General features: G+C 35.2%; 1 long non-coding RNA gene across 1 annotated transcript; it reads right to left on the reverse strand.

Moving 5' to 3' along the window:
* Positions 1–22,420: 22,420 nt before the first annotated feature.
* Positions 22,421–24,224, reverse strand: LOC147030515 (uncharacterized). Its single transcript, XR_015055792.1, has 3 exons — positions 23,181–24,224; positions 22,862–22,919; positions 22,421–22,587 (listed from the first exon to the last, which is right to left on the reverse strand). It is a non-coding gene; the product is annotated as an uncharacterized LOC147030515 (long non-coding RNA).
* Between the last annotated feature and the right edge of the window lie 1,776 nt (positions 24,225–26,000).

Consider the following 26,000-nt stretch of genomic DNA (forward strand, 5'->3'; position numbering starts at 1 on the left):
CAGCACTGCATTCCGGGGAGCAGATACTGATCCGATAGTTTACCGTCGGGTTGAGAATCAAACCCAGAATAGACAACTTTTTAAAGTCGAGGTACCGAGTACAAATGTTAGTTCAATCATTAAAAACACAGAAATGGAAATAATGAGACAAAGGAGAGGAAAAGGAAAAAAAATAAAAATGGGGAGTGGGGGGGGGCGAAAGAGTGGGTCTGCACCTATTACATCATCACATATATATGTATATATATATATATATATATATATATATATATATATATATATATATATATATATATATATATACATAGCTATAAAGCTCTTTCTAACCACTGACTCATGAACTGATATTAAAGATCGGTGCCTTCTGGGTGATGTAGAAAGCTGAATTTTGCGTGCTGATGGACATTGAAGCTGGAACACCGGAAAATAAAATAAAAAAAAAAATCACAAAATCGTCGGACATCCAAAAATAAAATACCAATAAATGAAAATAAATAAATAAATAAATAAATAAAATGCAGGTGTGCGACCTAAGAATTGGGAAACACGGTTCGGATGCTTACACAATGTGTAAGCACACCCTGCTAGTAATATATAAAGCTCTTTCTAACGACTCACCGAGTCCATCCATCCATCCATCTATTGGGACCATACTCTGTGCAGAGTGTTGGTGCTGCCGAAACAGTCTCCTTGGCTACTGGGCACAATCTTGGATGGGTCGCCACTCCGACACAGGATACCAGCAAGCTGGCACTCATTTTGCCAACCTCGGAAGGATGACAGGCACTCACTGACTCACTGACTGGTATTAAAGATCGGTCCCTTCCAGGTTACATAGGAAGTTGAAGTTTTCTGTGCTGATGGACATCGAAGGTTGTACACTGAACAATATCAGATCCTCTTCAAGCTTCTTCTTATACTGATTGACCAAAAGAGATAAAACTGAAGAAAGCGATTGTTAATATTCAAAACAAAGACAATACATGTTTTCTATGGTCTGTTCTTGCTCACTTCCATCCTCCACAATGGAAACCTGAAAGGGTTGAACATTATAATAAATACGAGAATACATTATATGTTAAAGATTTAAAGTTTCCAATGTCATTGAGAGATTTTCCTAAATTTGAGAAAATGAATAATCTATCTGTTAATGTATATGGATTAACGGATACAAACAAAGTTCAGATATTAAAAATTTCAAACAACTATAAAAGTGATGAAACACACATTGACCTTCTCTACTTTACTTCAGAGGAAAAATCACATTATGCTTTCATCAAAAAATTATCAAGATTAACCAAATCACAACTATACAAGAGAAAATGTAAAACGTATCCTTGTAAAAGATGTCTCAACTCCTTTCACACAAAAGAACGATTAAATCAACATTCAAAATATTGTAGTAATCATAAATCAACCGCAATCAATTTACCAAAAGCAGGTTCAAACATATCATTCAAAGATTTTAACAAATAAATATAACATCCGTTTGTGATATATGCTGATTTTGAAAGTATCCTTGAAAAGATAGATACTGTTTCTCCAAATCCAAAGAAATCATACACAAGTAAATATCAAAAACATACTCCTTGTGGTTTCTGTTATTATATCAAATCATCTGTTGGTGATGAATACAACAAGGTAGAACTTTATAGAGGAGAAGATGCCTCAGAGAGGTTTGTAAGACGATTGGAAAAAGACTGTATAAGATAAAGATAAATAATGGTGAAAACCGATAAAACAATGTCATTTAACAAAGGGAGAGAAAAAGGAATTTAGAAAGAAGTGTCTGTCATATTTGTGAGGAGAAAATTGAGGGAGAGGTCAAAGTTGGGGATCATAGCTGAGCTGAGATTAAAACAGACTCAGTGGAGAGTGTTGGCCCGTACAGGGAAAAATCTCGTGACCTTTGCGTTATCAGTACCACACCAAATTAGCCACAAGCCAAAATGGCCTCCAGACTTAACATGTTACCCCAAGATGAATTGAATGCATCATCACTTTTATTATGATTATTATTATTATTATTATTATTATTATTATTATTATTATTATTACTCGTGCATGCCTGTAGGTGTGTGCCCGTATGTGCGTGGCCGTACGTGCAAACAAAAAACAAACAAAAAAAACTTTCAAACTGCGTGCCAGAAACAACCACACAGGCTGTTCCTTCGCTCTCGTAAACGACGACTGGATTGGGGCATTGTGTTTAAGAAAATCGAGAAAGTACAGAAATCGAGGAAAAAAAGAATACAGTCAGCCGATAAATTGAGGAAAAAATCGAGAAAGAATACAGTAATCGTCACTGACTGGATTGGGGCATTGTGTTTAAGAAAATCGAGAAAGTACAGAAATGGAGAAAGAAAATACAGAAAGTCGATAAATCGAGAAAGAATACAGTAATTGTCACTCTCTGGAAGTCCGGAAGTTAAGTCCTCATTGTCCGGAAGTTCGCATATCGTGGTTACGATTATTCGCAATTTAGTTTTAATGGCCAATTATTCAATCAGCTCCAACGTATTTTACCTTTTCGCAATGTCATCGCAAGGAAAAACACAGAGAAGAGAAGACAAAAAAAAGAAGAAAAAAAAAACTGACGTGCAAAAAAAAACGGACGCGCAAAAAAAAACTTTCAAACAACCACACAGGGCGTTCCTTCGCTCTCGTAAATGACGCGCGCACACACACAAACACACACACACACACACACACACACACACACACACACACACACACACATACATACACACACACACACACTAACAGATTGTTGGAATTATAGATAGATGTACAGGTAACTACTTTCTCTGCAGTGTGACGCCATTTTCTGGGGGAAAAAAGTACCAAAACAGCAACAAACTAGAGGGGGAGCACTCGGTATAGTGCAAAACCTCCGCCGCCAATACTGCTGGGTCACTTAAGTGAACCTGATATCCTATTCATTGCAGGTCAAAACGGATCAGACTCGACTGAACCACGATTGAATAAACTAAACTAGATCAACGCGCATGTAGAAATTCCATCCCAATAAAATGGAAATTTTTTTGAAAAAAAAGTTGCAAAATTTCTGGGTTTTTTTTCTATAACAAATTTTTTTTTGGGGGGGGGGTTTGGAAATCACTTAAAACATGTAGAAGTTCAAAAAAAAATTCAAATATTTTTCAAATAAAATCGAACAGCATAAGAAATCGAGAAATTATTAGAACACACGAAGTCATCACTCTCCGGAAGTGCGTACATTGTAACCCGTAATGGGGAACGCGGCTGAGGTTCTTTCATAGGGATCGTGTGATGGCAAGCCGAGTTTTTAGTGTGCAAGCTTGGTATTATAATAGAGATTATAACAGGTATTCAAATGATGCTCCGAGGAGACCATCCATTTATCATGTATGCAACGTACAGTGTTAAAAGCCAAAACAGCATACAGAGCTATGAAATGGTGAGAAAGCCAGTTCAAGGAGATTCGTGACCTTGGTTTTTATCAGCACCAAACCACGAACAGCCAGGCTGCCTTCACTCCCTGCCTGAAGTTTCTTTAGTTGTTACAATATCATTTCCAATTCAGATTTTCACCAAGATTGAATTAACACACACACCCCTCGATCCGGTAAAAAATACTCTCAATGACATTCGCCCCGCACGATGAATTAACAACACGTGCAGAATCGGTCGCCATCGTTTCCTCTGGAATCGGTGTGTGCACCTCACCTCAACCAAAGTCTTCAGAGTCTACGGTGACGACCAACCTTTATCTCCATTTTCCGTCACACGTGCACTCCCACAAGCTTCACAGGTCACAATACACAACAGAGCACGTTTTATTCCAGTGAAATCTATTGAACTCGCACACGTTCCATTTCGACACTCACTCAGCACCACATGCAGATCAATGCGAATCAGTGTGCATACAAATCGGATATGAATACAAACATACAAGAGTTCCAGGTTGGAACACCCAACTTGCATTCTTAACAAAAAACTCAACTATTCCAATCACAAAGCATTCACAAATCCATAACACCTCCACACAATACAAAACAACAGCCTCACAGCAAGCAAACCTCCAGTGAGTACAATGAACAAACAGAAATACAAACAGGTAACTCAACAAACATTCATAACACTTATTCATTTCCCACTTAACCATTCTCCTTGCTCGTTTACCTTGGCCGTTTACCTGGGTCGGAACTCAGTCTCAGCATGACGCTGTTCGATATATTGCTTGCACGCCTCCAGAAAGACTGCGAGCTGAATGCATCCTTCAATGTGGCCTTTCTGTATCGGGTCTGCATTCCGAACCGGTCACCAAGAGGAGCCTTCTCTCTGCGTTGTGTCTGCACTCCCTTCTCTCCATGCTTTCCTTATCTCCTCTTTAAGTACTCCTCTGGCTCCTAGTTGATCCTCTTCATTTCCCTCCAGAACTTTCCTCAGGTGATTCAAACAATCCCGATCAAACGTACCATTTTCAGGAAAAGGCAATTTACTGTTCATAGACCAAATGTACCAATTTGCAATGACTCTCACAGAATCTGGTCCGTATTTATCGAACATATATCTTATGCATGTCCCTCTCCGTGGCCTGTGGCATGTCGCTTCGGTATACACAATCTCGTCACTCTTTAACAGCATTTCCAATCTTTCAAACCCCACGTCACAAATACTAAAGAGTACGCACTTCAATAAATGCTCAAAATACAATAAATGCTGGCCAGCAGTGTAATAAAGCAACTATATAGTACTGTTACTTCAAACCACATAATCCTCAAAACACAATCACACTTTACTCACACTCACATACTCACACAGCGAGCTGGGTCATGAACCCCTCACGGAGGTGGTATTCCAACTCCCCTCTCTTTGGCCAGAGGGGAATGGCCTTTCCCCAATGCCTCTACTGTACCCAGTACAGCACCATGAGCCGAGTAACGAACTCACTCAAGGTACGGCGAAGACTCTAGCTTCCCGTCAAGAGATCCCTGATCTCTGTTCAGCCCCAGGCTGAAGCGGTCCCAGACCGTAGGATCCTCCCAGGCCTCCAATAAAATTCTCTGACATGTACTTTCCTTTGTTCGAAGTACGTTACCCGCTCAGAACAGTCCCACCGTCAGGGATAGCATCTCGTTGGCATTCGCCGTCCCTCCGGACCATGCACTGCCTCCAGGGATTTAGTACCTCCGTGTCATGGCACCAATTGTTGTAGAATTTTGTAGTTAACGTTTTAACCGACTCAAGGTAAATCCTGTTACTCAAATGAAAGCCACAATTAATTCACTGTCCACAACAGAAAGTACATTACATCAGATAATTTTATTAACATAGTACTATGGAGTCAAACCACTGAGATGGTATACATCCAGTTCAATGATTTGCACGAAACTAAGATTACATTTTCTGGCATCTGGCACTAAATTAAGATTACATTGCTTTTGTGGGAGTGGAAGGGGCTGATAAGCATTAGGCAAAAGAACTCCAACTGCAAAACGTGTCTATTAGGTGAAAGAATCATGGCAAAAGTTGGTGTGATCAACCAGGTCACTTTGTTCCATAGCAAGACATTCATTTTATCAACATTTAGGCCAAAAGACTCTTGGCTAAAAGGAAGCATAACTGTCATCCAATTCAACTTATAGCATAAAAATTAAATTTATAAAGCACCAGCAACAATTATAATTGAGAGTACATTAATATAATTATTTTCTTCCACAATTGGCAGTATCGTGTGTGTGTGTGTGTGTGTAATATATATATATATGTATATATATATATATATGTATATATATATATATATATATATATATATATATATATATATATATATATATATATATATATATATATATATATATATATATATATATATATATATATATATATATATATATATATATATATATATATATATATATATATATATATATATATATATATATATATATATATATATATATATATATATATATATATATATATATATATATATATATATATATATATATATATATATATATATATATATATATATATATATATATATATATATATATATATATATATATATATATATATATATATATATATATATATATATATATATATATATATATATATATATGTATATATATATATATATATATATATATATATATATATATATATATATATATATATATATATATATATGTATATATATATATATATATATATATATATATATATATATATATATATATATATATATATATATATATATATATATATATATATATATATATATATATATATATATATATATATATATATATATATATATATATATATATATATATATATATATATATATATATATATATATATATATATATATATATATATATATATATATATATATATATATATATATATATATATATACACTACAACTTAGGGCACTCTTCAATGTCACCGGATATGCCTCCACCCACTTTCCAAAAAACATATATGTATATATATATATATATATATATATATATATATATATATATATATATATATATATATATATATATATATATACAGTGATCCCCCGTTTCTCGCGGGGGTTACATTCCAAACCCTCCCGCGGTAAGTGAAAATCCGCGATGAATGGACGCCTCCACAACTGTTTTAAACTGTTTCCGTCACAGTTTCCGTCTCTCAAAAACTGTTTTAAGCTTCTCTGATGCAAAACATATCCCTCTTTATCATAGAATGTTGTTAATAACTTTTCTGTTGATTTACCTTTAATATTAAAACTTTTATGATAATCACTTAACCATTCTTTCTTTGGGGTTTCTTTCTCACATGCAAAAGGAAGATCTTTATGCTTATTATGAAGATCACTTGGGTACCTCAAATCAACTTCAAAATAATAACCTTCTTCTTCGTCATTCAATTCCTCTTGAGAAGAAATAACAATATTCATCAAAGCCTTTTCATAATCCTTTTCTTCCACCCACTCTAATTTACCATAAGACAGAGATTGAGACATTGCCCATCCATACAAATTATTAGCATCAAAATACATCAAATAATTACTATCTTTTTCACTATCATAATTTGGAAGATATTTATTATTTGCTTTAGCATATCTTTTTGAACATACTTGTGATATTCCACCTCTCTTGGACTTCTCAATCATCAAAAGCATATCAACATCACTGATTAAATCTATATCTTGTTTTGTCATTTTCAACATTGCACTCCAAGCTAAAGCAGGAGCTGTGAAATAGTGGGCAGGATCTAATCCATAACAATTTTTATTATGACAGAGTGATCTAAAAGCTTCAAACACATCAGCTAACAATAAAACATCTGTTTTTAGATATAAATCATGATATTCTCCAAGGTTCTTTATCTTAAATATTTTCCATATTTCTTGTGCGTGTTTATATTCCTTATCACTTATCTCTTCTTCATAAAGGTTATTATAGAAACTTTCTTTTGAAGGAAGTTGTGTTTCTTTAAATCTCATAAATGAATCCATATAATCATAAGGATAAATTCCCTTACTTGTAAGAATTTTCTCTTTACTTTGAATTTCATTCCTTGTTTGAATTTCCTCTCTCGTAAGAATTCCTTCTTTAATCAGAATTTCATCTTTAATCTGAATTTCCTCTTTAGTTAGAATTTCATTCATTGTTCGAATTTTCTTTATAATTAGAATTTCATCTTCAGTTAGAATTTCTTCATTAATTTCCTAATTAATTAGAGTTTCCTCTTTACTTTGAATTCTATCTTTAATCTGAATTTCCTCTTTAGTGAGAATTTCCTCTTTTGGAAAGAATGAATTAAGATTTGGAAAAGAGTCCGTGGAGCTTAGATTTGATGCGAGGTAGGCCAGTGGTGTTCCCATAAACTTGTAAGAATCTAGAAACCGAATACGAGTTAAAGGTTTTGTGAATATCATTTTTGTAAATGAAATATACTTTTGACTTGTGTTTGTTATGGCAGAAATATTCCCTGGTGTTTTTGAAAGTTCATTTATAAATAGATGTGTATCATAGTTGGCGCTGTTGTGAAGAAAGACTGGAATAAAAGAAGGTAATTTATAATTAAGATTACAACAGGAATGAGCGGGACCTCTATATTTACCAGTAAGATGACAATGATCCCTAACTTTAGACTCCTTAATTTCCCCCTCACAAATATGACAGATATTGTTCATTCTAAATTCTAATTTTTCTTCTTTGGTTAATTTCATCGGTTCATTTGTTTCTTTCATTAATTTAGTGAGTCTTATACAATCCTTTTCTAATCGTTTTACAAACTCTTGTGAAGCTTTTTTCCACGATAATGTTCAAGTTTGTTATACTTTTCTCCAACAGATGATTTGATATAATAACAGAAACCACAAGGAATATGTTTTTGATATTTATTTGTATATGATTCTTTTGGATTAGGAGAAGCAGTATTTATCTTTTTAAGGATACACTCAAAATCAGCGTATATCACAAATGGGTGCATGATAGATTTATTATAATCTTCAAAAGAAATCTTTTCACCAGGTTTAGGCATTGTAATTACAGCTGATTTATGATTACTACAATATTTTGAATGTTGTTCTAATCGTTCTTTTGTATGAAATGAATTAAGACATAAACTTACAAGGATATATTTTGTTTGCTGTTCTGAATACCTGAGAAGAGATTAATCTTGATAAATTATTGATGTATGTGTAATGTGAATTCGTTCCAACACTAAAATATAAAAGATCAATGTGTGTTTCTTCATTTTTATAGTTGTTTGAAATTTTTAATATTTGAACTTTGTTTGTATCCGTTAATCCATATACATTAATAGAAAGATTATTCTTTTTCTCAAATTTAGGAATATCTGTTAGTGGCATTGGGAATTTAAAATCTTTAATGTCCAAGGTATTCTCATATTTCACATATTGTTTTACTCTTTCTGAATTACATTTTGGTGGATGAAAGTGAGCAAGAACAGACCAGAGAAAACATTTATTATCATTGTTCTTAATATTAACAACTGCCTTCTTTAGTTTTATTTCTTTTGGTAATTCAATATAAGAAGAAGCTTTAAGAGGGTTTGATTTTAGAATGTGTATATCTAAAAAGATGATTTTTTTAATATTGAATCCACTTCCTACCACTGTATTATCAACATCCTCCTCTTGTCTTGATAGTTCTTCATAAACCCCACTATTTAAAAAATCTTGAAATGATGTTATAAAATGAAGATCTGTTCTCATATAAGGAGTATGTTCTTCATCTTGTCTTTTCATATTCATTTTCACTCCCATATAAAACTTTAAAGTTTTCATTTCTTTTAATGTCTTTTTAATAAATTTTTCAACATCGGGTTTCACTATTTCAATTGATTCAGCTATTGATGATGGACCGGGTTCTCCAAATTGAAAAATCCTTATTTTTATATGCCCTTTAAATGCCCCATCAGTGTTTTCAATATAATAGTCTCCCTTTACTTTAAACTCATTTTTCTTGTGTTTTCGTGATTGAAGATGTCTATTATAACTACTCTTCAAAACATCCTTTGAGCAGATATCACAATGTTTTCTTTCCAACTCAAGAGGAGATATTTTATGAAATCGATTAAATGTGTGTTTGTTGGTTCGGAGGTGTTTTCTATAATGTTTATATTTGTGATTACAAACATCGCAGTATGTTGTATTCACCATATTTATATAATAAATCTTTGCTTAAACTAAAATTTTCTTGATGAAAATTTCGTTTATTTTACAGGTGAATCTGTGCTTAAAACCATTTTATCCTCCAACTTTTTCACTTAAAAATACAATGTTTCAAGACACAAAAGACAAGTTTCAATCAATCTCTTCATTTGTTAAAGATACTGAGAAATATGTCAAAGATGTAAAATTGAACAAAGATAAATATAACAACTATTGGATAAAAACAATTATGGTAAATAATATAAGTTCTTCAATTTCCTTCAGTGGAAGGGCTTTTAGTATACCTGGTAGAACATCAATTAAAGTATCTCTAACAAAAGTTTCTCCTCTCCTTCTGGTAATATATTCAAAACTAGAAAAAGCAATGAAACAAGAAAAAGTATCAAAAAACAAAAACCTTATGGATGAAGCTTTAGAAAGAAAAGATAAGACCATCTGTAATATGCAAGGAGAAATTTGTATTTTTTTCAACAACCCGAAAGATGTAAATCCTGATGAAATAAAGGATGTTAATACATCAGGTGAAATGACATTTCGTTCAATAGTCGTTAACGATCATTTTAAAATCACCTTTAATATAAAAAATGTTGTCGTTGAATCTGATAATGAAAAAAAGTATATCGATATCGATGGTAATATTATTAAATATGAGTCAATATACAACTGAAAGTATAGATGAATTTCAGTTTAAGTAAAGTTTTACTTTATAAATATGCTAGACTTTCCTGATTCTCCATATGACAAATTTGAGAATTGTCCTGCGTGTGAAAGACGGGGATTAAACACAGAGTCAAAAGCCTATAAACAATGTATATTCTGTGATTATCTTCTAATTAATAATAAAAAATATAAAAAGGAAAATAATTATTTTAGATTTACACCAAAAATGAATTACTTTACAAGATTGATTAGAGAAATGAATGTAAAGTATGAGGGTGATAACACACCTTTCCTTACAAGGGAAGAAACTGAATGTATAAGAGAAATATTCAAAGGATTGTTGTTATATATTATTCATGGATGTAATTTTCAGGGAAATATCAACACAAGATATTGTATAAATAAAATAATGGATTATCTTGAAATTAAACCTGAACTTAGGATAAAATATAGAGTTTCTAAAAAAAGCTAATAATAAATTAAATAACCTGTTTTCCAAATATATAAATGAATGATTTTTTTACCCATTTGGGAAAATAAGATAAAATTTAACAACCATAAAAATCTCCCAAATTCATTAAGATGTCTCATAGTTGGTTCAAGTGGATGTGGAAAAACCTGCTTACTTTTAAAGATGCTCCTCACTCCCAACTTTTTAGATTATGATAATTTAATAATTTTCACAAAGTCGAGTTTTCAACCAGAGTATCAACTACTCTCACAAGGTTTTAATGCTGGTCTTCAAAAAGAAGATATAATCGGTTTATTTAAACGTCAAAAAAACCTAAATGATTATAACATTGAAGATATAATTCAACTATTTTGTGATACACAGAGATGTAAAAAGAATTCAAATCCGATAACTTGTATTCTTAGTGATAATACGGATGATATACCGTCTCCTCAAGATTTAGATAAATCAAAAAAGAACTTCGTTATCTTTGATGATTGTGTTAATGAGAGAAACCAAACGGTAATGGACAGCTACTACACAAGAGGGAGACATTCTTCTTGTAATTGTATTTATCTTAGTCAATCGTACTTTCAACTTCCTCGTCGTTCCATCAGAAACAATGCTAATACTTTTATTTTATTCAAGTTGAATTCAACAGATATCAATAATTTTTGGAGAGATAATTGTTCTACATTATGTAGTAAAAAGAAATTTGAGGATTACATGAAGCACACAACTGAAAAATATAAATATATTGTTGTGAAACAAGATGAGATATTAAGGGATATATTTTTTGTTTTATAAACAATTACATATATAAATGACAACTATTATTATAAATCTTGTGGGGAAATCTGCTTCTGGAAAAAACTTTCATAAATCAAGGTTCTTGTGTAGTACAAATGAGAATATTGTAAATTTACTTAAAAAACACCCCGTGATACGCATTGTATCAACAACAACTAGAGCAATAAGACCTGGAGAAGTAAAAGGTGAAGATTATCACTATATTTCAGTGGAGGAACATATGCGATTGAGGAATGAAGGTCAAATATTTGAGGAGGTTTCTCTTGGTACAACAAAATATTCACATTGTAAGAGTGAGTTAAGGAAACTAAAATCTGGTGGTGTTGGGATATTAGAAACTAATCCAGAAGGAACGAGACAAATTATTAAACATCTGAGTGGAGTGAAGATTTTATCATTTGGTTTTGATGTTGATGAAGAAACTCAACGCAAACGTATGAAAAGCAGAGATGCAAGTATTAGTGAAGAAGAAATTACAACTCGCATTAATGTTAATAAAGAATTTGATGAAATATTTAAAGAAAAGGATTTATTTGAACACATCTACTTGAATGATGAAGAAAAGGAAAATTTCCCTGTTGATCTTTACAATTCATTAAATTATATTTTACAATAAATAAATGGATGCAAAAGAAAGAGCAAGAAGATTTAAGGAACATCAAGAGTTGGTTTCAAAAGTTGTAAAACAGCAGGAAGACATAAAGAAGAAACGCAGACAGAAACTAACGGGCAAAGAAGCATTTGAAAGAAAACAAGAGAAATTTTTTAAACCACTTTTAAAAACTTTCCAAGAAAAAATGAAAGATGTTTCCACAGTTCCCACAGTAGAATATACTCCTAAAAAAACTTCAAATGTTAAAAGATTTTGATCAAATGACGGAGGAAGAATTAGAGCATTTAGGAGAATTAAAGGTATATGATGATGAAGGTTTATTTCAACAACTGGAAGAGATTAATCGACCCCCTGATTATATTGTGAATGCTCTTCAAAACAATGAATATTCAGCGGATTCAAAAACCAAAGCAGGACTCATTCCAACAGAACAACCAGCAATATTTCATCTTCTTCAAGAAAAGGTATTGATATTTAATGATGAATTAAGGTTCTTGGGTTCTGCTCAACCCCCTGTTAAACTAACTCCGAGATTAATGTTTCTTCTCACAAAAGATGGAAGACAAGGTTCAACTGTGAGGGATGAATCAAAGTATATTGATAAACCATTGGATATGGAAAATAATGATGATAGAGTATATATTGATCTGCTGAACACTCTAAATTATAGGGTTATTCTTTCTCGTAAAAGTAGGAAGAATGAGAAGGAGAAACACATTATTCAGGCTTTAAGTATCCTTGGTTCAGGTGTTAGTTTTCTTCCAAATGACTCATCGCAATTAGTTAATAGACTGTTATTGTTGTTAAGCAGTAAGAAGGCTGGAAATAACAATTGTTTTAATGAAGCATCAGCCATTTTAGACCAGTTGATGAACATGAAAATAATTAATAAATATCAATATAAAGACATTTTATCTCATATTAAATAAGATGAGAAGCACAATCCTGAGTTTTAATTTCACAACAAGCGACCACACATCTTCATTCCCATACCCACTACAACTTGACACAACAAAATAATATGAGGCATCTTTATTGTCCATGGAAACTTATAATACCTTATTTAATATAACCGATAAAAATGACAAGTTTAGTTATAATCCCGGAAGTGGATATAAAACGATAACAGTCTCACCCGGAGCATATGAGATTTCTCAAATATCTTCCGAAATTGCTCGTCTTATGAAAGAACAGGGTGATGAACCAAAAACATACTTCAAAATCAACGATTAAAGTTAAAAAAAATAACTACAAGGTTGATTTCACAATTGATAATTCATTTAGAGAGTTATTGGGTTTCTGCTCAAAAAAGATTGAAACTAATGGGACGTTTTACAGTGATAATGTCATTCAAATATCCTCAGGAATAAATTCGGTGTTAATTCACTGTGATTTGATTGATGGTGCTTATAATGATGGAAAAAAAAACAAATACAATATTTTCATTCAGCGCATACTCAACCCCAATTGGTTATAAATTCAATATGGAACCCAAAAATTTGGTTTATCTCCCTGTGTCAGGAAAAACCATACACAGAGTAAATTTTAGGATAACCGACCAAGATAATCGTATGATTTCTTTTAATGGAGAAGTTATATCCATCAGAATTCACCTATGTGAAGTTTTCCAATAAATAAATACGATGGTTATTGTGAGGAAACACGAGTTGGGAAAATATAAAATAATTACAGGGGATGGGATGTTCCTTTCCCCATACTACAAGGGTGAAGGTATGTATCTTAGTAGAGGATACTATAAACCTAAGAGACAAAGGGGTGTTGGACATCAATTTAGAGGAGATGGGATAATTGATACTCTCATGGGTATTGGTTCAACTATTCTTAAACATAAACATCTAATTGGTTCAACTGCTTCTGCTGTGGGAAATGTAGCAGGTGCTGTAAAGAGCATAAAAGATGCTCAGAAGGAATCTCATAAATTACAAGCAATAAAAGAAATTAAGAAAGGCAAAACTCAGTTGTCCCCCCAAGAACGACAGAAAATAATTTGAATACTTGGATCAGGGTTTCAAAAGTTTTAACATCTTTTTTCCTAAATAAATACAAGTATGGAAGCAATTGATAGTATCTATGATTTGCATGATACTATTATTATCTCAAACTCCACTAAAAAAGAAGATTACTTCAAGGTAAATGCAATAACTGGAACAGACTGGAATACGAATGGTACAAAAAGTTTTGAAATAAATAATCAACAAACCTATTTGAATCTCTCCGAAAGTTTCTTGTTGTGTAAATTTAAATTCACGAAGGCTGCGACGAACACAAACGCTACACTTGTAAATGATTTCTTCTGGACAATGTTTGATAGTGTGCGTTTGTATATTGGAACACAAGAAGTTGAAGCAGTTGATTATGTCTCTGCTGTATCTGAAATGATGAAATTTACACTCTATACATTCAGTGATAGAATGGGAAAGAGGTCTGTCGAAGGTTTTATTCCTGATATGTCAACGGGAACAAACACAGACCCTGGATATACTCAAAGGAAAGGAGCGTATAATGATGATACAAAAGCAGAAAATAGTTTTACTGTGGCAGTTCCTCTTAAAGGTATATTTGGATTTTGTGATCATGATAAAGTTCTGTATGGACTTAAAATTAGATTTCAACTACAAAGGAATGATAATGAAAATCGATTGCTTTTTGGTGTTGGTAGTGCTTTTGGTGATCAGAATAAATTTGTAATTGAGGAAATGAGTTGGTATATCAGTGAATATACTCCTAATCTTAAAACAGAAGAGATGTTGAATCGAAGACTTAACTCAAAGAAACCACTCAGTGTATCATACCTCAAAAGAAGATGTCAACACGTTAAACTCAACCAAACTACTTACACGTGGAATTTGGGTGTTCTGGAAGGAAAGCCACGATATCTGTGGATCATTTTTAAAAAGCCAGATGGTGATACTGCGACTGATAAGAATAATGCATTGAGTGATAATGCTAAGGTTTCTCTAGATGGAACATTTTATCCACGAGATAGATTGGAAATTAATTGGGAAAAAAAATGATTTTGCTGAAGCATACAAGTCTTACCAAAAGATGTGTGAAAGTAATGGAAATAAAGAACCTATTTTGGATATGACATGAAATATGATATGACATATTTTGGATATGATATGATATGATATGAAAATATGAAATAAAGAATCTATTTTGGATATGACAGCATTTAAAAGTTTGTATACAATCTATGCGTTTTACCTGAACGCTCAAAAGGAAACTATAAAGTCTAATCGAGTGGATACTTCCCTATACATTGAAAGAGGAGAGAGTGAAGAAGTTGATACATATTGTTTGCTTTTGGAAGAAACAGAATTGCAGATTAATACAGATAATGGTGTGATGATTAGTCTCACATAATTTTTTGTTAAATAAATGAGTGGCAAAGTACCAACTGGGGTATATGTTAATCAAATCAATCTTTATAAACTATCATCTTGTGTTCAAAATCAAAAGCCTTGTACGATTAACGTTAATACAATTCAGAGAAAAGGAGCAGTAAGAATTGATGTTTTGCTCACAAGAGAACAGGTTAAAATCTTGAATGACACTGGCTCACTTAAAATTAAAATGACAAAACCAATGTTGAAAAAATATTTAATAAGAGAGACGAGTGGAGGATTTCTCCCATTTCTAATTCCTTTATTTGCTGGTTTAAGTGCAGTTGGAGCATTGACGGGTGGTATTTCAACAGCGGTGAAAACTGCCAACGAAAGGAAGGCTCAACTCCAGGCTCAAAAAGAATTGGAAAGACATAACAAAGAGTTGGAGAAACAAATTAGTGGAAGTGGTGTAATTGTAGATTTTGCTGAAAAACTTGAAGGTTTGCCTGATAAGGCGAGATTGTTAGTTGGAGATATGCTTTCTTCTATAGCACAAGCAGGTGTAAAATTAACGAAAAGAGGTACAGTCAAAGCTCGTTACTATGCCACCCGTCGGGACCGAGCAAAAGTGGCATAGTAGCGAGAGTGGCATAGTAACGAGATTTTGTAAAAACGGCCTTATTTTCTCAAGTTACCCATCTGTAGTTAATCTTTAGACAAAATTTATTCCAGAAAGTAAAAGGCACGACTGTTGTATAAGCTAAGCGAACGGAGAACATACACACACTAACAGAGTTCACACACTAACATATGGCATGGTGAGAAATTCACGACACACAAAGCTTTCAAGAATCGTCGGCTGGCGCATCTTCTTTCGGCGGATCTCGTGCATCTCGTTGTCTAGCCGATCGCACGCTTGCATCACACCGGGCTTCCCGCTTCTCTGCCGCATGAACTTCCGGACGGTGCTACAAGCGCGCTGGGCTTCCTCGAACGGAACGATTTCCTCCTCGACAGTTACCTCGTCATCTTCGCTTTCCACCGGCTCCTCACTGCACAGAATCTCCTCCGCAATCTCCTCCAGCGTGAAATACCCGCCAGTCGCGAGGCGCTCGTCAGCTTCGAGAAAGTCAGACAGCTCGATCTCCTCGTTCTCGTGCATCTTTTCCTCGGCAGGTAGAGCTTCCCAGATGTCGGGCAGCTCCGCATCCTGTGGCTCAGTTTGGATCTCCTCTTCGATGAACTTGGCCTTCGCGAAACAGTTCCTGATCGTCGACTTGCCGACCTGCTCCCAAGCACGCCGGGCGACGTGTAGAGCGTCGAGCAACGTGAACTTGAACTCCTTTCCCTCGTCTATGGCCTCAAGCCGGCGGCATAGCAGGAGCTTCTTGTAGTGGCGCTTGAGGTTCTCTATGATTCCCTGATCCATTGGTTGCGAATTGGCTGTCGTGTTGGGTGGGAAGAAGACCAGTTGGATGTTGTTCAGCTCGAGCTCGGGAGGGTGGCCATAGAAGTTATCGAGACAGACCAGCACTCTGCGTCCCTGCTGGCCGAGTCGTCCGTCCCACGCACGCAACATCTCCTCAAAAAGCTCCGCCGTCATCCACGCCTTCGAGTTCGCCTTGTACTTGACCGGGATCTCTTTAATCTTGAAGGCACGGGGTTTTTTGGAATTGCCAATCACCAGAAGAGGGAACGTCTCGCTGCCGCTCATGTTTGCCCCAACCAGAAGAGTGATCCTTTGCTTGCTTTTCTTTCCTCCAGTACACCGCTCTCCCCTGAAAGCCATGGTCTTGTTCGGAAGCAGCTGCCAGAAGAATCCAGTCTCGTCCAGGTTGAAGACGTCGTCTGCGGAGAACTGCCCGAATAAGGGCCAGAGAACCTGTTGTTGCCACTCGAGAAGGGATTGCGAATCCACCGCTCCAGCTTTGCCCTGCACTGTCTTGAACGTGATGCCGTGGCGCTTCTTGAAATTGCCCAACCAACCGTCGCTCGCCATGAAGTCTGGGATGTGCATCAGCTCGGCCAGTTTCATCGCCTTCTCCTTGATCAGATCGCCGCTGACAGGCACGTTCTGTCCTCTTGATTGCTTCAGCCACATGAGCACTCCCTCATCAAGCTTCGGGTCATGAGCCTGCGTCAACTTCATGCGCTTCGATGGAAATCCAGCTTTGATTGCAGCCTCGATTGCATCCTTCTTGCTGACAATGCCCTTCACGGTGGTTCTCTTAACTTCGACGCCCCATTTCTTGCTAATCTCCCTGGCCAACTTGGACTGATTCGGCTCCTTCTTCGCGGCATCGATGATCTCCTTCTTCTCCTTCAGCGTAAAGTCGGTTCGCTTGCGTTTCTGAGCTGACATTATGGGCTGAATTTGAAAAAAAATGATGTCACTGTTGTACGTGTGCCTGTGTGTCTGTGTGTGTGCTCGCGCTTTTTTGTGTCTCGTTGTGCGTGTTGTGATTGGCTTGTTGTGGCTGGCATCGGGGAGAAGAACAGCGTGTTTTGACACAGTCTGACTATGCGCGTACGTATTGAGTTATGTTGTGCGCAGCTGGACTGTAGTTCGTCGCTTCGCCTTTGGACGTGAGTGTGATAATCGAGCACTGCGCAATACAGACTTTTTCACGACTCGTGCCTTTTAACAGTCACACAGTAGTGGCATGGTAGCGAGAGTAGGGGGTGGCATAGTAAATTTATTTTGTATTGAATTTTGTCGGGACCGAGCAAAAGTGGTATAATAGCGAGAGTGGCATAGAAGCGAGGTGGCATAGTAACGAGCTTTGACTGTAATGGATTATATCTTTCTAATAAATAAATGAGCATTGATGAGTGGTTGAAAGAATTTGGAAAGAATACAACATCAAATTTACAACTTGTCAAATATTGTAAGAAATTAAAAATTCATAATGTGGTTATTTGTATGAGAGATGAATTAACAAATGTGCCGAAACATACAAAGAATATTATTATGAACTTAGAAGATAATAATGGGAACGGTTCTCATTGGGTTTGTATTTTTAATAGTCAAGACAAATATTATTTTGATAGTTTTGGTCTTCCACCACCTGTTGAAGTCATAAAATTCTTACAGAATGGTGTTTATCAAACATTTCAAGTCCAAGAATTAAATTCCAAGTGCTGTGGTCAATTATGTCTATATGTGTTATTTCAACTCAACAAAAATAAAAAAATTTATGATATTATTTTTAATCTAATATAAATGACTTATGTTGGTAAAGATGGTTCTATCTTTGGTGTATCTCAAGAACTGGATATTGATTTATCAAATTATTACACAAAGGCACAGGCTGAACGATATAAATATAATATAACTAAAAATATTAACATGAAAAATGCTTATAAATTAAAAGATTATCCAAGCCCGACTGACGCGAATGACTTGGTGAGATTAAGCGATTTATCATAATATATATCCTTAAATAAAACGGCCGTGTATTCCAAAGATACAGAAGTGTTGATATTATCTCCAGGTCATACAGAATTCACAGTTCGAATTAAAATAATTTTTTATAAAGAAGGGCGTATTGTTTGTATGAGAATAGAGCAATGGGGGTATGATATGAAAGATTTAGGGTATAATTGGTCATTTAAAATTAACCTCGAAGACCTGGAACAATTAAATCAGTCTCGTAAGGAAGAATATTATCCACTTGGTATCGAGAATGAGTTTTGTGGGGCCACGATTAGTAAACAACAAATAAAAATTGAATAAGGGTAAATATAATAATGGTTTTGCCCTTGTTTATCTCATGAAAACAGAAAAAACAGGATTATATATAATAAGTAAGGAAATACAAAATGAAACTATGGGAAGATGGGGAGGTGTTTCGTGCCATAATTTTATTCTAACATATATTTCTAATACATAAATGACAGCAAGAAGGCTTCAAGAAAATTATCATTTCTGTGTCCAAGCATACCTTCAAGAAAAGGGTATTCGGTATTTTAATAAATATGTTCTACAACATAAGAATGAGGTATTTTCAATAAAAGATTGGCATTATGCTGATGTTGATAAACCGACAACTTTAGATTTAATGAAAATGTTAAATAATGAAAAAATTATAAAGTTAAGAAAAGGTAAGGCTCTTTTAGAAATTCAAAAGAAATTTTATTGGTTTCCTGTTGTAAAAAAAATTATTTTGGATACAGGAATAACAAGAAATCCTGATGAATATATGTATGATATTCTATGGGGTGTAAGCGATTCAAGGATAATAAGGGATGAGGAAGGAGTTGAAGAAGAGAGGGAAGAGGAGGAAAAGGAGAAGAGAGAGAAGGAGGAGAGGGAGAAGAAAGAGAAGGAGGAAAAGGAGAAGAGAGAGAAGGAGGAGAGGGAGAAGAGAGAGAAGAGAGAGAGAGGGAGGAAAGAGAGAAGAGAGAGAGGGAGGAGAGGGAGAAGAGAGAGAGAGAGAGAGAGAGAGAGAGAGAGAGAGAGGGAGGAGAGAGAGAAGAGAGAGGAGAGGGAGGAGAGAGAGAAGGAGAGGGAGGAAAGAGCGAGACAAAATAAATATCAAAATATGGAAACCAGTGAGATTAAAAAAAGATTGGTGGTATTACAGAAAATAACTCAACCCACCGAGGAGGAAAACAAAGAATTGACAAGTCTATTTGTAATACTTTCGACAAGAATATTGACATCGACAAGATATTCATTTTAATTCAAGTTTTTCATTTTTATTTTTTTTCTTAAATAAATGGAGGAGAGAGTGAAGGCATTTCTAAGGATTCTTTATGTTTTAAAAATTAAGATTCAAATGTGCATGTTGGAAACTAAAAAGGTTTTTGCACTCTGCAGGAATTTTTCTCATAAATAAATGAGTTATTGTCTCAAATGTAAAAAGAAAACTAATACTAAAAATATTTCATATATTAAAAGTAAAAATAACAGGGTTATACAAAAAGGTATATGTTCGGTGTGTGGTTCAAAAAAAAATCTATTTATCTCCAAACACAAACTAGGAGGAGATATACAAAAGTTTTTATCAGGAAGTAAATTTACAACTACTGGAATACCAGGGGAATTCCATCTTCCAGGGTATTCTTTCTGTGGTCCAGGCACAAACTTGGATAAAAGATTAGATGAGGCAGACAATCCTAAATCCTGGAGTAAACCAATCAATAGAGTTGATGAAGTGTGCATGAAACACGATATTGATTATGGGAATACCACAACTTTGGAAGAAAAGCATGAAGCCGATAGAGAAATGTTGTATAATTTGTCTCTGATACAAAATCCAACCTTGAGAGAAAAAGTTGATAGGTTCATCGTGAAGAAGATGATCAGTGCTAAATTGAAACTTGGACTTGGAAATTCAAAAAACTTGTAAGCTCTAATGATGTCATTAAGATTGAAGAGCAATTAGCTGATGAATTACATAAACCAATATTCACAAAGTTTCAGAGAAGGAAAGTTTATTCCAAGGAAGTTGATTATATCTGGTCTGCTGATTTGATTGAACTCAATAATGATGCTTTAACCGTTATTGATTTGAGGAGTAGATACGTATGGGTTGTACCATTAAAAAACAAAACAGGTTATACTCTTATGTTAGCCTTTCAACAGATATTTAATAAAAGTAAGAGAAAACCTCAAAAATTGTGGACTGATGAGGGTAGGGAGTTTTATAACAAGACATTTATGAATTTTCTAAAAAATAACAGTATTACATTATACAGTACCTTTAATGAAGAGAAGGCAGTTGTTGTTGAACGTTTTAATCGTACCTTAAAAGAGAGACTATATAAAAAATTCACACAACTCGGTTCACAACAATGGTCATCTTTTATTCAGGATATTATGGATAAGTATAATGACACGATTCACACGTCAACAAATATGAAACCATCAGAAACATTTACAAAATTAAAATATGAAAAAGAGATTAATGTCAGAAAACCTAAGTTCAAAGTTGGTGATATCGTAAGAATATATAGGTGGAAATCTCATTTTGAAAAGGGTTATATTAAAAGATGGACAAACGAGCTTTTTAAAATTGTTGATGTAATAGATACGGTTCCTTGGACTTATAAGATATATGATTTGGAAGGGGAAGAGATTTTAGGTTCATTTTATTCACAGGAATTACAAAAGACAAAGATGAATCGAAATTTTTTGACTCCGCCCCTTTTTGACCCACACAAAACCCATACAAAACCCACCCCTCCCCTCCCACACAAGCCCCACCCTCACAAGCTCCACCACACACAAACCCCTCACAAGCTCCACACAAAAACTCCACCACACACAAACCCCTCACAAGCTCCACACAAGCTCCACACACACAAACCCCACACAAGCTCCACCCATATTCATCATATTCACATAATTAGTGATTAGTTAATTAGTTCCCCACACACAACATGTTTATTTAATTAAAAAATTATCCACCCATCCACACAAGCTCCACCCATCCACCCATCCACCCATCCATTTATCCACACAAACCTCATCCACATTCACCCCTCCCACATAAGCCCCACCAAAGCCCTGCCCACATAAACCCTGCCCACATAAACCCCTCCCACATAAGCCCTGCCCACATAAACCCTGTCCACATAAACGCCCTTCCACCGAAGCCCCGCCCACACAAGCCCCACCCACACAAGCCCCACCCACACAAGCCCCGCCCACACAAGCCCCGCCCACACAAGCCCCACCCCCTCATCCCCCTTGTGCACCCCCACCTTTGACCCACCACCTCCCTCATCCCACCCCCACCCTTCCCCACACACACACATGGGGAGGGGAGGGATGGGATGAGGGGGTGATGGGTCATTGGGGGAGCGCACCTACCCCCCCCACCCCCCGACCCCTCCCTCTCCTTCATGTCTTGATCCTCTTCTTAAAATTCAAAATCAAGTAATTGTAAACAAAACAAATATAATTTATTAATATTGATAATATTAAATATTCATTTGCGAGAATGTATAATCTTTCCCAGCAATCTTCTTCAGATGTCTTGTGATTTCGAAACTCAGACACCATATTCTGTTTTGGAACAAAAAGTGGATAATAATTAGGTTTTATAAAGATAATTACATGGTAATATGAGTAAGCTTGTTGTTGGTTCTAAGTTCAAGCCTCGTTGACCACTGAATTAACACACCAGGAGCCTGTCATCCTTTCAAGGCTAATAAAATGAATTCCAGTGTACTGGCAAAACCGCGTCCAAACTAATGATGCAACCAAAATAAGACGACATTCTAAAGAGAGAGTGATATTAATAAAAAAAATAACTAAATAATAATTCAGAAACATTTACCTCCAGAAAATCATGTGTTGTACAAGATTGCTTCAACAGCTGATGTTGTGTGATAGTGCTGAAAAAAAAAAAAATAAGTCAAGGGTATAGATGGAGACAGACAGAGACAGGTAGGTAGAAAGACAGACAGAGAGAGATACAAACAGACAGGGAAAGCGACACACACACACACACACACACACACACACACACACACACACACACGCACACACACACACACACATATATATATACACACACACACATACACACACATATACACACACAGACACACATATATATATATATATATATACACACACACACACACGTGTCTCACCATTGGTTTAATTCATTCGAGATCAGAGGCCGTGATAAGACTTCGTACCAGTCATTATAATTGTTTTTCAATTCTCTTCTAAGATGATTGACCTCTTCAATAAGAGCATTAATTTCATGCACCTCGTCGTGATATGTAAACTGCTCTTCTTCCAAGGACCTGACAAGAAAAAAAATATATATCAGAATTATCACGATTTAATTTATAATCAATTGCTTCATCGTTCAAAGAGGAACCAACTTACCAACTTTGTGTTGAGCTGTTTTGTTCGCGGAAGAAAGATCGCTCATGTCTCAGTTGTAAAAATGAAAATCCCGTCTGGCAGAAACTTTGTCTGGCGAATCACTTATAAGACAACATGAGGAAATTACCTAATCATTGGGTGTAGCCACAGGAAATGACACTTCGGGTGAGCAGCTTGGAAAATAACTGGGCGATTATATGAATCATTTTCAAAACATACTGAAAATGCCCTAAAATGGTTTTGATTACACATGTTTTCAGTTCGTGTTCCGAGATAAAAGATAAACACGAGACCTTGTCTCACAGAATAGTTCCTGTTTTTCTTTTCACAGCACGACCGTGTCAAAAAAAACACTTCCTCATTTTCATGGCATGAACTGAAAACATTTGAAACAAAACATTTTTTATGGCGTGGTTTATACACAAAAATGATTTGCAACTCGGGCGGTGGCCAGATGAGATCATTAAGAGAAGTTTATCATTTCGTAATGGCACAAAAGGGGTATCTTAAAAAATATAAAGATTCAAATGTTTTGTTTGTCAATATTTTAGATGGGGATTATTGTGCAAAGAAAATTAAACTATTGAAGGAATTTGAGAATGAATAAATCTTTATAGGTTCAATGAGTGAGCTGTTCAACCCCCAGGTGTTCAATTCAATGAGGTTCAACCTCCAGGTTAAAAGGGGAGACAAATAAATATACCTTGGGATAAAAAGGGGGTTTATTTTTAAGGAAAAAAAAAAGGGAATCGCTGAAAATCCCCCATTCATTTACATGGGGAAAAGTGAGCCAGAACCAGTATATCCACCCTACTCACATATATACATATATATATATATATATATATATATATATATATATATATATATATATATATATATATATATATACCTACATATATATATATATATATATATATATATATATATATATATATATATATATATACCTACATAGATAGATATATATATATATATATATATATATATATATATATATATATATATATATATATATATATATATATATATATATATATATATATATACTTGTGGGGTGTGTTAACACATCTAAAGTTATAACGAACTGTGCTTCCCTCTCGTCTCGGGTCGTTCACCAGCATTGGATTTTTCATTTATTTATTTTCATTTATTTATATTTTCATTTACGCACACTTTCCAATGGTTCTTTGATTCTCGCCGGTGCAACGGCTTCGATATACCCTTGGCACACAAAATTGCCATGCTTCCCCATTGTCTCGGGTCACTCACCTGCATTTATTTATTTCATTTTTTTCCATTTATTTATTTTCATTTATTTATATTTTCTTTAATGAATGTTGTCCGATGATTCTGTGATTTTTTTTCCAGAGAGAGAGAGACAGACAGTGGTAAATACATATTTCAAGAAGAAGGAGGAACACAGGGTGACGTACAAGAGTGGAGGAAAGCGCACACAGGTGGATTACATCTAAAGCAGGAGATGCAACCTGAAAGAAATTAGAGACTGTAAGGTGGTGGCAGGGGAGAGTGTAGCTCGACAGCATCGATTGGTGGTTTGTAGGATGATTTTGGAGGTGGGGTTGAGGAAGAGAGTGAGGGCTGATCCAAGGACCACATGGTGAAAGCTGAAGGAGGAAGACTGTTGCGTGGAATTTAGGGAGGAGGCGAGACAGGCGTTGGATGGTGGTAAAGATGGGTGGGATGATTGGGCAACTACAGCAGAAGTGGTGAGGGAGATAGCTAGGAAGGTACTTAGTGTGACATATGGACAGAGGAAGGAAGATTAAGAGACTTGTTGGTGGAACGAGGAAGTACAGGAAAGTATAAGGAAGAAGGGGTTGGTGAAAAAGAAGTGGGATAGTTAGAGAGATGAAGAAAGTAGGCAGGAGTACAAGGAGTGGTGGCAAAAGGCAAAGAGAGAGGTGGCAAAGGCTAAGAAAAAGGCATATGACGAGCTGTATGAGAAGTTGGATACAAAAGAAGGGGAAAAGGATTTATACCGATTGGCAAGACAGAGGGACCAAGCTGGGAAGGATGTGCTGCAGGTTCGGGTGATAAAGGACGCAAATGGGAATGTGCTGACGAGCGAGGAGAGTGTGTTAAGAAGGTGGATGGAGTACTTTGAGGAGCTGATGAATGAAGAAAATGAGAGAGAGAGAAGGTTGGAAGAGGTGGAGATAATGAATCAGGAAGTGGGGGGGATCAGTAAGGATGAAGTGAGGACTGCTATGAAGAGGATGAAAAGTGGAAAGGCGGTTGGCCCAGATGGTATACCAGTGGAGGCATGGAAGTGCTTAGGAGAGATGGCAGTGGGGTTGTTAACCAGATTGTTTAATAAAGTCTTGGAAAGTGAGAGAATGCCGGAGGAGTGGAGATTAAGTGTACTGGTTCCGATTTTTAAGAACAAGGGTGATGTGAGGAGCTGTGGTAATTACAGAGGTATAAAATTGTTAAGCCACACCATGAAGGTGTGGGAAAGAGTAGTGGAAGCGAGGTTGAGAGGAGAGGTGACGGTTTGTGAGCAGCAATATGGGTTTATGCCCGGAAAGAGCACCAATGATGCGATGTTTGCT

This window comes from Eptatretus burgeri, chromosome 3 (assembly GCF_056783735.1).
Source record: "Eptatretus burgeri isolate ZD-2024b chromosome 3, Ebu_testis_v1, whole genome shotgun sequence".
NCBI lineage: Eukaryota > Metazoa > Chordata > Myxini > Myxiniformes > Myxinidae > Eptatretus > Eptatretus burgeri.